This window comes from Ochotona princeps, chromosome 11 (assembly GCF_030435755.1).
Source record: "Ochotona princeps isolate mOchPri1 chromosome 11, mOchPri1.hap1, whole genome shotgun sequence".
Taxonomy (NCBI): domain Eukaryota; kingdom Metazoa; phylum Chordata; class Mammalia; order Lagomorpha; family Ochotonidae; genus Ochotona; species Ochotona princeps.
The window spans coordinates 13,122,904-13,136,578 of record NC_080842.1 but is presented as its reverse complement, the minus strand read 5'-3'; the positions used below and the strand labels follow the sequence as shown (position 1 = coordinate 13,136,578).

General features: G+C 44.6%; 2 protein-coding genes across 7 annotated transcripts in view; one reads left to right on the top strand and one right to left on the bottom strand.

The window, feature by feature from the left end:
* PURG (purine rich element binding protein G) overlaps positions 1-252 on the bottom strand; it is a 34,851-nt gene extending 34,599 nt beyond the window's left edge. For all 6 annotated transcript variants that reach the window (XM_058669831.1, XM_058669832.1, XM_058669836.1 and 3 more), the window contains exon 1: positions 113-252. The gene's annotated coding sequence lies outside the window, so the exon portion shown is untranslated. The remainder of the gene's footprint in view (positions 1-112) is intronic.
* The window catches only part of WRN (WRN RecQ like helicase), a 207,031-nt gene that overhangs the window by 86,299 nt on the left and 107,057 nt on the right, over positions 1-13,675 (top strand). The gene's annotated exons all lie outside the window — the stretch shown is intronic.

The window sequence follows — 13,675 nt, the reverse complement described above, 5'->3', positions numbered from 1 at the left end:
GCAGCATCGGCGGCGCCCGCCTTGCACCCCGCAGCCCTCCGCCGTCCCTGACCGCCCCGCCGGCCTCCCCGGGCTCCGCAGCCCCGGGGGTCCCCAGCCCGCAGGCACTCACAGCGTCTCTGCCATCACCACCGCCGCCGCCGCCGTCGCCGATGCCCTTCACGACCGCCGCCGCCGCCGCCGCCAGCTCTCGGCCCCTCTGCCGCAGCCGCCGCAGCCGCCGCCCCCCGCCTCCTTCCGCGCCGCCGCCGCTCGCACTGCCCCCCGCCCGAGCAGCCGGGCAGAGGCATCGCCCGCGGCGCCCACCGCCGCCGCTGCCCCTCCTGCGGCCGCCGCCTCGGTTCCGGCACCGGCCCGACACCCGCCGGGGAGCCGAGCAGGGAGGCGGGTCGGGACCCCGCCTCCCTCGCCCCCACCCCGCACGGGCGGCTGAGGGGCTCTAGAGGAGGGCGTCTGGTCCCTCCGGGCACGCCCGGACCGCAGCCTAGCGCGCGGGCAGGGTGCGTGTGGGTGGCGGCCGGACAGGTGTGAGGGTGGGAAGCAGGCCCCGCGTGGCGGCGGGAGTGCGCTGACTTCCTCAGGTTCCGCGGGGATGCTGGACTCGGCCGGCGGCGGCCCGCCCTCACGCTCGCAGCGACTACACTTCCCGAAGGGCTCCGCGGCAGCGCGGCCCTGTGCGCAGGCGTGCGGCGCCGCGCCGGCCTGGGCGGCCCCGGGCTGCGGCGGCAGGAGAGCGAAAGGCGACGGGCCGGCCGGCTGGGGCGTGGCCAGGCTCGTGCGGGGGTGGGCGGGTTCGTCTCCCGCTGCTGAGCTGTACTGTGTGCGCAGATTGCGCGCGGCTCTCGCGGGAAACTAGTTTGGTGCTGTGGCGCTTGGCCTGGATCCTTGGGTCCTGTGGAGCCCCCTAAGTCCTCCCGCTGAAGGAGAAGTCCCGTTGGACTAGCTCTTCTCAGGGTAACGCGTCCTCTGCCCCTCCGGGGTTGCTTCCCCCCAGCTGGCTCTGTCTGCACTTCTAGGCCTTGCAGACACACGCTGGAGGTACTCCGCGGAGCAGGCCCCAGATGTGTGTTTGGGGGATCCCTTCTTCACCCGCACCCCGACCTCCGAAGCACCTGGGAAAAGGGTGCCAGACCGTCCTTCGCAAAGTGTGCTTGCCCGCCCCTCCCGCCCCCCACGTGTGCCGCTGGTGGTCTGTCGCGTGCCTTTAGCGTTCTTGCATCAATAGTTCTTTACTACTGCAAGCCGTAGCTCCATGTTGATTTGCCATTTAGAAAGTTATGTTGGGGTTTCTTGAGTTCTTGTTCAATCTTTACTGATTTTTGTTTTTCTGGTTTGCTATATGTTTTATCGATACATTTGAGGCGGTACTGGTGCATGCTTGCTGTAGAAGAGGGCGACAAGATCCTCAAGAAGTTAAATTGGGAAGTTGCAGGCAGCTTCCTCGTAGTTGGGGTGTTGATCTCTAGGGGGTCGGAGGTCAGCATGAATAGGCCAGTTCAAATTTGGACATCGTTTATTCAGTCTTTTAATAATCCAGTACATGTTAATTGAATACCACTCTAGGCAACTAAAGGTGCCAGCAATGAACAGAGTAGACCATTGGCTTTCTGCTTTCGAGGCTCACATTTTGGTGGAAAGATGCAAAAACAAATACAGTTTGTCACAGGTGACATTCTTACACTGAGTAATGCAGATAAGAGTGGATGTGGGCAGTTGGGGTTAGGAAGCTGCAGGTTTTTTTTTTTTCATTTTTTAATTATATTTTTGACAATCTTTACATAGTTAATTAGGGTAGAAAGGTTCAAGGGCTATAGGAGAGTGGGTAAGACTGTTATTTCCATAGTGTTTCCTTCATGTATCTGAGGTAAAGGGGGATATTGAGGGAGAAGTCCCACCCTGTTTCCCAACCACCCCAAGTCCTGGATGTGGGGCATGCTCTGAGATTCATGCTCAGGTGGTTTTGATAGTTCACCAGTTATGGATTGCTGCCAGTCTCGCCACTCCAAGCACGATGAGGTCATTGAAAAATCCAATGATTGACATAGTCCATGATAGAGTCTCCATTTGCTCAGTATTTCGCTGAGGTGGTTGATTGACTTGTTCTGTCTTCTGTCTTTTCTTGGTTAGGGTTCTGAGTCCGGCAGTTCGATTGTGGAGATTCCCAAAGAGACTTTGTGTGAAGTGTTCCCACACCAGATTCTTGTATGTACTAGCAAGTACAGGCCTGGCACAATCCATCACCACGGTCAGCTGATGGTTGCAATTGCTGGGTTGGTTCTGTTTTCAGCCCCGACTTCCACTGGAACCAGTGGGTGTTGCAGTCCAGCCTGGTTCTGCCCAGCACATACTCGGCCCTCACATAAACCAGTGGGAGCTGCAGCCTAGTTGGAGCGACCCACAGTAACCCGCACCAGGCCCGCCCCCTTCCCTGGTTTGCCAGTATGTGTAGCAGACTAGTCCGGTCTGTCCCACATCCCATTTGGCTCTCGTACATGTCAATGGGTATTAAAGCTTAGTTCCATCTAGCCAGCTCAACTATCCAGCCCTCACGGATGTTGTTGTCTACCTCTTTGTCTAGCCAGCCCAGCCCCCGTCCTAGTTTTCATGCCCTCCCGCGGGAATAGTAACCCGAAAGGGAGGAGCCCACTATTTCCCCCCCAGGCCTGTCCCACTCCCAGATTATGCACTCTCCAGGTGGTTCTGTGGTTTGACTTGACAAAATTAACCCCCAGTGCCAGCTTCTGCCATCTGATGCTGTGGCTAAGCCTGAACAACCCTCACCCACTCTGATTTATGCTTGCACCAGTAGGAATAATCAGTCCAGCTTGGCTTTTCCCTGATCTGGTCTGCATGAGGCACACATGTGTTGTAGCCCTGCTTAGACTGGTCTGCCCCCATCCCAGCTCACGCTCTCCAGTGGGAGTACCTATCCAGCAAGGGAACCCCTCCATATTGCCCCTGCTGGTTCCGCCCCTCCCTTGCTGGTTCTCATGCGTTCTGGTTGGGCGCTGCAGCCACATCCAGCACAGGCAACCTCACCTTGGCATTCCATATTGTGCACTGGGTTTTGTTGGCGACTGAACCCAGCCTGACCCACACTGTTCTGGTGCTCGGATTTGCCAGTGGATGATGTGAACTGATTCAGCCTGCTGTGCCCCGACCCATGCCAAATGTATGCCAGTGGGAAACTTTCCATGGCCTGTTTTGGGCTGTTTCCTATCATGCTTCTTGCGCTTACCTGCAGGGTCTGTGTCCTGCCAGAGGAGTTGCCCAGGCTTCTCCCTCAGAACCTCTCCCAATGCCAGATTTTGCACATACCAGGGGCTTGACGAGCCAGCCCTACTCAGTTCACCTCCTGTCCTAGCAGGAACAGTGGAAGCTGCAGTTTTATAATAGACATTTAGGGCAATGATTTATTGAAAAGGGCATTTTAAGAACAGCTACTTAGTGGAGAGAGGGTGACGAGGCAGATGGAGTAGACTCCTGCAAAAGTCCACGATGGCTGGGCCTGGGTCTGGGCAAAGCCAGGGGCCTGGAACACACCCAGGTCTTCCACATGGGTGACAGGTCCTCAGTCTCTTGCACCATCATCACCTGCCCGGGTGTGGGGTTCCGAGCTGGGTATCTGTTTCAGGCCGTTCTGGGATATGGCTTGGTTTTGATACCAGGAGCAGCCTAGGAGGCCTGCTAAGCTATAGTCCAGGGAGATAATAGGGGATGCTAGGAGACAAAAATCTGATTGAAAAAAGCGGTGTAGGAGAGATTGGTTCGGAAAGACCAAACTACTTTGAAAATTTGAGCTTTTGTTCTAAAGGAGATGGGAAATGTAAAGAAGTTTTAAATTTACACTCTCCCCTCCCCCGAGATTTTGATACCTGCAGTCTCTCTTTAATGAATGGACAGTAGACAGAGCAGTAGAGTGGGAAAGTAATCCTACCAGTTTTTGATGTGAAGCATCACAGGAGCTGTGCAAGAGTAGGAGAGTCAGCAGACAGATGCAAGTGGACACTGATAGATAGGCCTCCACACAGGGATAGGAGCTTGATGGGCTTCCGGAGGGAAGAAGAGAGGTGACTTCAGGCTGCAGAGTTGAGGGGAGGAGGTGCACAGTGAGCAAGGGTGGCTTTGTTAGGCAACTGTGTCTCCCAGGTAACAGCCAGCTGTAGGGATCTCTGTTCAGCTCTATGACAGACCACCAATCTCTATATCCTCTGGCTGTTTCCAGCACTAATGTAAATTTCCTGCATAGACATCTGTTTCTTTTATAGCTTTGTGTCTCAAGAAGTATGCAGTATTGATTTATTTTTATTCAAAAGGCAGATTTTCCTGAGAGGACAGTGGTCTTCCATCAACTGGTTCACTCCCCAAATGTCTACAATGCCTAGCTGAGCTGATCTGAAGCCAGGAGCCAGGAGCTTCTTTTTTGGGTCTCCCATGTGGATGCAGGATCCCGAGGCTTTGGGCCATTCTCTGCTGGTTTCCCAGATGATAAACAGGGAGCTGGACTGGAAGTGGAGAAGCCAGGACTCAAAGTGGCACATGTAATGGATGCCGGTACCACAGAGGATTAACTTACTATGTCACCTGCTAGGCCCAGAAGTGTGCAGTTTCTTTGACTAACTGAAATGCCAAGGAAATATATTTGGGGTGGGATATTTTTACTTTCTTTCTGGAGCTGTTGGAGAGTTGTCAAAAAATGATTTAAAACAAAAGAAACTGGCAAAATATGTATAAAATTTGCCATCTTAACCATTTTAAATATGTGATTCATTGACAATTGCACTCACTCATTGTATTCTATTTCTAGAATTTTTTTTCCATATTTTGAACAAAAACTTAAAACCAATATGGAGTAACTTCCCCTTGCCGCCTTCACCCAGTTAGTAACGTCAACTATGCGTTTCTATAGATTTGTGTAGTCTGGGCCTTTCATATCCATGGAACCGTATTAGTATGTTTGTCCTTTTGAATTTGGCAAGTCTCACTCATCATACTTTTCTCAGGTTCCTCTCTGGGTGGCATTTATCAGAGCTCGATTTCTTTTATAATTGAGTAATATGTCACTGTGTATGTCTGCGTGTATACATATTATTTTTTTATCCCTTCTTGTGTTTATGGACTGTTTGGGTTGTTTGCACTGTTTGGTTATTGTGTGATAGTGACCTTGGTAAACAAGTGTCCGGTCTAGGAATGGAGTTGCTAGGTCCTCTGGGAAGCTTCTTGTTTAACTCTTTGAGGATCAACTACATTGCTTTTCCCCATGGTAACGTGTGTGCCACTTTGGCCACTCTCTCAACCAGACTTACTTTGCATTTTATGCTAACAATTCTAGTGGTGAAGTGGTATCTTACTGTGGTTTTGATTTGCATTTTCTTAATGACAAATGATGTTCAGGTTATATTCATGTGCTTCTTGGATGTTTGCACAGCTTGTTTGGGGAAGTGTTTATTCAATTTTTTGCTCTTATTTTGAATTGTTTGACTTTCTGTTGATTTATGGGAGACCGTTTTGTATTTTAAATATATTTTTTAAAGATTTATTCACTTTTGTTGGAAAGGCAAATGTACAGAGAGAAGGAGAAATAGAGGGAAAGATCTTGCATCTGCTGATTCTCTCTCAAATGACTGTAACAGCTGGAGCTAAGCCGATCCTAAACCAGAAGCTGCTTCTGGGTCTCCCATGAGTGCCAAGGCTTTGGGCTTTCAACAGACAAGGAGCTGGCTGCGAAGTGGAGCAGCCAGAGCACAAACTGGCGCCCATATGTGATGCTGTTACTTGGAGGTAGAGGATTAGCCAGTTGAGCCATTGTGCTGACCCCTAAATTCTGAGTATTAAATCTTTAGCAGATGTATGATTTGCAAATATTTTTCTAGCCTGAATTTTTTTCACTTTTTGATAGTATTCTTTGATGCATAAAAATTTTAAATTACTTGCTTTTTGGTTTTATATCTATGAATTTATTTCCAAATGTAGTCATGAGGATTTTCATCTGTGTTTTAATAGTTTTGTAATTTTGACTTTCTGTCATTGATGTTTTTGTATATGGTGTTTGATAAGATGTAACTTCACTCTTTTGCTTGTTGATACAGTTGATCTAGTACCATCTATTGACAAACCCATGCTTGCACCACTGAATGGACTCAGGAACTTGGTTACAAAGATTCATTGGCCATGAATGCTTGGATTTATTTGTTTGAATTTCAGTTCTATTCCATTGATCTATATGAGGTAACTTGAAAAAAGTTCATGAGGGAGCCAAGATTTGATCTTGAGCCATTAATATGCCTGCACACCATATCAGAATACCTGGATTCAGTTTCTGTCTCAGCTCCTGATTGGTTTCCTGCTAATGTACGTTCTTGGAGACAGCAAGTGATGTCTTCAGTCAATTGAATCCATGCCTCTCATGTAGGAGATCTAGATTGAGTTTCTGACTGCTGGTTTTGGCTCAGGTGAGGAGGCTTGACCATTACAAGTGTCTAGGGATTAAGCCAGCTGATGGGAGCTCTCTCAGTCTCTCTTTCAGTCTGACAAGTTTTGTGGAAAATCTTAATTGTGAAATGTTATAAAAAAATTCATTTGTTTTTGTGTCTGAATGGTGTATAATTTGAGGAACTAGGAAGAGTAAGACATTAGTTAGCAAAGAGCCTCTATCAGAACAACATGCATTCTGCTATGATGAAAGCAAGAAAAACATCTAGAAGTTTAAGGAAGAGAATGATGAAATTACTTGTGCCTTATGAGAACTCCTTCACTGAAGAGGATCAGTGATCCATAGCAGAAACTACAGCCAAGACCATGAACATCTCAGTTAGCTCAGTGCACACAGTTATGACTGGAAAGCAAAAGTGGAGCAGCAGACTTTCTGCTTGAAGGGTATGAAAGTTTTATGCTCAGAACAACTGCAAATAAGGGTGAAGTCTTCAGTGGAAATTTTGCACAAGGGGGATTAAGATTATAAAACATTTATTGGGAGAATTATAATGGGAAATCATATAAAGTTTTACCAGCTTGATCCTGAAGGGAAAGCACAATGAAAACAATGGCTACCAAGAGGTGGAAATGTTTTGCATTAAAGAAAAAGTGAATTAGTTGAGGGTAAAGGTCATGGCCACGAAGCTTTGAGGTGCTTATGGTATTTTACTAGCTGTGTTTCTGAAGAACCACAGAGTTACAGTGCATGAGTGTCTTAAGAAAATTAACCATGGGGCCCGGCGGCATGGCCTAGTGGCTAAAGTCCTCACCTTGAATGCCCCGGGATCCCATATGGGCGCCAGTTCTAATTCCGGCAGTTCCACTTCTCATCCAGCTCCCTGCCTGTGGCCTGGGAAAGCAGTCAAGGAAGGTCCAAAGCTTTGGGACCTTGCACCTGCGTGGGAGACCCGGAAGAGGTTCCTGGTTCCCGGCTTCGGATCGGCGCAGCACCGGCCTTAGCGGCTCACTTGGGGAGTGAATCATTGGATGGAAAATCTCCTCTCTGTCTCTCCTCCTCTCTGCATATCCGGCTTTCCAATAATAATAAAATCTTGAAAAAAAAATTAACCATGAGCCCTGCACGATGGTAGCTCGGTTAGCTGATCCTTCCCTTCCAAATGCTGGGATCTTTCTCATATGGGCATCGGTTTGTGTCTGGCTGCTCCACTTCCCACATTGCTCTCTGCTTGTGGCCTGGAAAAGGCCTTGGGACCTTAAACCCATGTGGGAGACCTGTTATTTTTTTTGGCTGTTGCTTTAAAATTTGAGAATCTATTTTTGTACAGTCATGTAGGAATTTTTGGCAGAATTTGTATTGACTTTCTAGGTAGTTTTGGATGGTGTTGACATCTTAATAATGTTGTGTCTCTGTGTACATGAAATCAGGATGTCTTTCCATTGAATAGGCTCTGTTTCTGTCTCTTAAAGATTTAGTTTATTTCTTTGAAAGGAAGAGCAATGCACACACATAAAAGAGGGAGCTTCCTCCTAGTCGCCAACATGGGTATAGGAGCCCAAGGACCTGGGCCATCCTGTTCTGCTTTCCCAGGCCACAAGTAAGGAGATGAATGGAAAGTAGAGTGGCTGGGACACAAACTGGCACCCAGGTGGGTTGCCGTGCTTACAGGTAGGGGATTAGCTTGTTGAGCCACCACAACAGCCCCAACTGCATTGTTTTGAACCTGAACAGTTGAAAAGATGGAAGTGTCCTTATGGAAATGAGAATGTTACAGAAGTAGTTTCATGACTACCTATTGAGTATAATAGACCAGTTGGACATTTAGGAATCTAGTAAATAAGTAGGTTATCCAAGTTTGAAGTTCAAAGGAATGGTCTAGGCTAATTGCACAAGTTTGAAAGCCATCAGTATACTTGAACTGACTTAAAAGCCACCAAACTAGATGTGATTTTCAAGGAAGAGGGTAGAAGCAGACAGAAACGGATCTGTGGAGCTGAATCCTGGAATGCTGTGATGTTGAGAGATTGGGGAAATGAGGAAGGACTGACAAAAGGTACTGGGAAGGAACTCTTACTGATGCACACGGAGAATCAAGATTTATCCCAGAAGCACAATAAGCATGTTTCAAGAAGGTGTGACTCATTGTGTCATTTGCAGCAGGTGCATTGACCCAGATGAGAACTGAGAGTTGGTATAGGATTTGTCAACATGCAGGTCCTTGGTCACCTTAACATGAGCCCTTTAGGTGAAATGGAGGGATTACAACAGGTTCAAGAGACATTTGGATGAGTCATAATGGAAGTGCTGGTATAGTGATTCTTTGTGTATTTTTTTTCTCTATAAAAAGAAGAAGAGGGATGAGCAGTTCACCAAGTTGAGGCTCTTTTTTTTTCCCTTTAAAATTGGGAGAAATTGCAGTATTCTTATGTAATGATGGGACTTTATTGTTGGAGAAGTAGAAAAAAAATTACAATTCAAGATAAAGGCAAAAGAATGGGCTCAAGGGGATGAGAGATATGGAATCTATTACACTCATGGACTTTGGAGTCAGCCATATTTACTGGAAAGAAGCCAGTTGTGTTATTCAGGGTTCTCCAGAGGGGTTTACATTTGTATTTGTTTATGTCAAGAGATTTGTTATAAGGAATTGTGCTGCATGATTATGGAGGCTGAGAGAGGCTAAGATCTGGCAGGAGATCTATCTGCTGATGCTGTAGTAGTGAAGTCAGAGCAATGCAGTGAACTTAAGGGCAGTGGTTATAACCTTAGACTTTAAACTGATCAAGGAGAGAAATAAGGGAGTAATGGGAAAATAATCTAATAGGCTATTAGATTATAAGGTCCTAGTCTGGTCAAAAGTTAGTGGCATTGGGCTCGGCAGCGTGGCCTAGTGGCTAAGGTCCTCGCCTTGATCCCATATGGCCGCTGGTTCTAATCCCGGCAGCTCCGCTTCCTCTCTATCTCTCCTCCTCTCAGTATATCTGACTTTGTAATAAAAATAAAATAAATCTTTAAAAAAAAAGTTAGTGGCATTGAGTTTCTATACAGAATGAGTTTGAAAAGTAGGAGATGTTGGTTAGAGAGATAAATAAATGGGATTGAGATAATGGAAGGATTCTGTTAGAGGTAGTGACAAGGTGTCTGTCAGACAAGGAGTAGAGCAGTGCGCAGGCAAGGTTCTGGTGCAGAGCTCAGGAAACAAGGAGGCATACTCTCTTCAGACGTGATGCACTGATGGTTATGACCCATTAGACAAAATGGGTGAAGACAAAGTAGGATATAGATGCAAATGCCTATAATGTTGATGGTGACAGTTATGGGGATGCTGATGATCCATTTACATCCAAATGAAATGCCATTGTTTTGATTACTAACACTGAAAAATTAGCTAATGATTTACATTTGGTCATACTACAACTCAAAGTCACCCCAAATACCCTTCCTGAACTTCTGTTCTTTGAAGTGTTCTAATAGTTCCAGTAGGTATCTTAAGCCATCTTTGCTTTGTTGTAAGTTTGACATCTTTCACTGAGGTGTTTTTTTTTTTTTTTTTTTTAAACCAAGGAATTGTAGAGGTTTTGCTTGACTTTCTGGGCAGGCTGCTGCTTTGGCTTGCCCTAACCCTCTAGGATTTCCAGATTATTGTGCATAACTTATTGTTGAGGATGTAGTCAGAGAAGAGTATGCTCTGACTTAGCAATTTCATGTGCAGAAATCTATCCTTTAAAAATAATAAGAATGTATAAAGATACTCATATACACAAAAAGGTTGATAGTTAAGCATGGATTAAGGTCAAGCCTAAGTGTTATCAATATGGACTTGTAATAAAGAAGATAGAATTCTATGCAATTTAAAAATTTCAGATCAAAAGGTAGTATTAGATTTAGATATCCCAGCCTGTCAGAAGAATGCTTTCTGTTACAAGTAAAACTCAGAGTACCTAACAATCTCCACTCGTAATTTCCAGTACATTATATGGTATTATCATCCTCTTGTTGCATGTTAGATATCTGAGCGGTATGATTGCCCTCTTGTTGTGTGTTAGATGTCTAAGAGTGAAATTATCACTGTCTTATTGTATGTTAGATTTCAAAGAGCTTTGCCTGTCATGTAAGATGAAAGTTTATGTCCTTTGCCCTGCTATCCCCCGTTTCTCACACTTTCCCTGTTCTATTGTCTGTTTCTATGTTTTTTTTTTTTTTTGTTTGCTTGCTAGTAATTCTGTTAAATCTGTATGTTGCTTTGTGTAGTGTGGACATTTTAAGAATATTGTATTACATTAATGTGAGATTTTAAGAAAGTATTACTGTCATGTACCAATTCTTTTTCTGTATTGTTACTAATTGTTTTCTGTATGGATTTTGCATTTTCTGTAACAAATTTATTTCTTAAAATTTTATTGTTTTTGTTCATAGATGAGATTGCTCTCTTGGTTTCTTTTTGGGGGTAGAAAGTTGTTGAGGAAAAGAAATGGAGCTTATTTTTGCGTTTATTTTGTGTTCTGCTTTACTGAGTTTGTTATTCTAACCGTCGTTTGTTTAGTGGTATCTCTAGGGTTTTCTACATGTAGGATTGGACATGCTTGTCCATCGGTTATTTTCCTATTCTTATAGTAATTCCACACTATTTGATATGCTGTAGTTTTGTATGGCTTCATATTTAGTAAGGTATTTTTCCTTAGTTATTTTTTGAAGTGCTGGTCTTGAGCATTTTCTTTTCCTGGTGAACTCTAATATAAATGTGTGTGGTTTGATGAAAAATCTGCTGACATTTTCCTTTGGTATTGTTTCTAGAGTGTATTGATTTAGTCAATATATTAAAGGTTCTGAATCTAGCTGTCCAGGAATACAGTGTGTCTTACCTGACCCTTGCTTTCAAGTCCTGGTAACATTTTCTAGCTGTCTTTAAAATGGATCTTGTATTCTTATATTTGGTTTATTCTGGTGCAGACTGTCATTTTTGCTGTTAAAGTAAAGTATTTGGATGTAAAATCTGGATGTAGTTGTAACACGTGGATGTAATTGTATTTGACTTTTGCTCCTGTAGAGAAGAGTGCTTAATTTGGGCTTAGTTATCTGAATCTGGTCATCTCAAGGTGTCTTTGCTCCCATTAAACAAAAAGATAAAGGTTACTTGCCCTCAAGGAGATGCTAGGAAATACATTATTTAGTTTTGGATTCCTTAGAATTTGATCAGTGTTAATCCTTTTTTAAAATTTTTTATTTGAAAGTCAGATGTACAGAGGAGGAGAGACAGAAAGGAAGATCTTCCATCCAATGATTCACTCCCCAAGTGACCCCAACGGCTAGTGCTGTGCTGATCCAAAGCCAGGAGCCAGGAGCTCTTTCAGGTCTCCCACATGGGTGCAGGGTCCCAAGGCTTTGGGCCGTCCTCGACTATTTTCCAGGCCACAAGTAGGAAGCTGGCTGGGAAGCAGGGCTGCTAGGATTAGAAATGATGCCCATGTGGGATCCCGGTGCGTGCAAGGCGAGGACCTTAACCACAAGGTTACTGCGCTGGGCCAATCAGTGTTAATCTTATATCTTGTAAATGGTGGAAATTCGTGATAATCAGTGTTTCTTTTGTTTCTTGAGAAATGCTTAATATGAGGATGGATGAAGAAGATCGTTTTTGAACAGTTTGTTCATGGGAAAGAACAATTATGGGGAATTTTGTGTTCTTAAAAAAAAAAAAGCTTCGTGAATAAGTTCCTTCCTTCCTAAACTTATTTCAGGCAACTCCAGTGTTGCGTTTCATCCTTCCATGGTCCTCCTGCTCTTGGTCTTGGAGCCCAGTTTCTCCTGGGGGTCAGAGATTGATGTTTTCTGCAGCTCGCCTGGAATCCCACAAGCTGAAAGCATGGGCTCTCCTTAGTTGGTGGCAGGAAAGACAGGAGCCAGCAGAAGAAAACTTGTCAAAGTTTGGCAAACACTTTAGTGAATTTGATGTGAAGTCTGAGACGTTACCTATGGGTATCTTATGTGCTGCCTGCTCATCCCTAAAAAGTAAAGTGGAAAGATAATTAGCCTGGAAGATAACATTTTTCCTTTCAGAAGGTACAGTCATAAAGTTGCTGGTTTTTCCTTATTAGTCATATTAAATGATTTTAATCTTACCCCATCTTAGATGATATGTGTTTGATATTCTTGTGAAAAATTTGCATTTATGGTGGCCTACAGAATTGCAAACAGAATTGTGAATGAATTTCCACTGTGTTTTCTACCCAGTCTCTGTTTTTGTCTTTCCCTCTTTTACTCATGTTTAAGTTGGTTTTGTTATAAACCTTATGCATTTTGGTTTCTACCTGCTGTGCTGAATTTCCACACCCAATGCAGAGTTTTAAATATTGCTGCTATTTAGATAAGTCGCAATTTAATTGCTGGTGGAAAAGTATTGCTATTATTTTAAACATTTACTTGTTTGAAAGGCAGAGTTATAGAGAGAGTAGGGGATAGTTAGAGGGAGAGAGAATTGAGATCCTGATCTAGCATTCACTGGGTCACTCTCCAAATGGCCACAATGACTGGGTGTACCAGGCTGAAGCCAGGAACCCAGAACTTCTTCTGGGTCTCCAGTGAGGGTGGTAGGAGGCCAACCACTTGGGCCATCCTCCACGACTTTCCCAGGCCATTACATGATTGACTGGAAGTGGAACATCTAGGACATGGATCAGCACATGTGTGTGATGTAGGCACTTGCAGGTGATGGCTTACTGCATTATACCGCATGGGCCAATGTAAAGTTATTTTTGATTCTTATTCTGTTCTTAAAAAGTTTACCACTTTCTACCTGTGAAGTTAAGAAACTTTTGGTTCTGTATACTTTGCATTGGCTATTTAAAAAATCTAAATTATTTTTATTTAAAGTAAAAAATAAAGGGTTTGATTGTACAATTCTCTCTGTCTCTCTGTATTTTATGGTTGTATTTGTGTGTCAGAGTGGAGGTGCAGAAAATTTGGTTCAAGCAGGCTTAAAAAAAAACAGAACAAGGGAATTTGTCATGATGTGCAACTTGAATGCCAGAATAGGCTGAGTTGAGGCTGGTTTCATTCACTGGCTACGGCTTGATTTTCGTTTCTGCTTTCTTCTCTGTGTTGCTTTGTCCTCAAGCTAACTTTCATCATGGTGGCAATAAGGCTATTTCTGAGCTGGATATCGTGTTCTCAGATAGGAGGTATATTTTTCTCGTAATTTTCTTGTAAGAGCAAGATGGTGTTGGGGAGGGGTAGGGAGAATCCCAG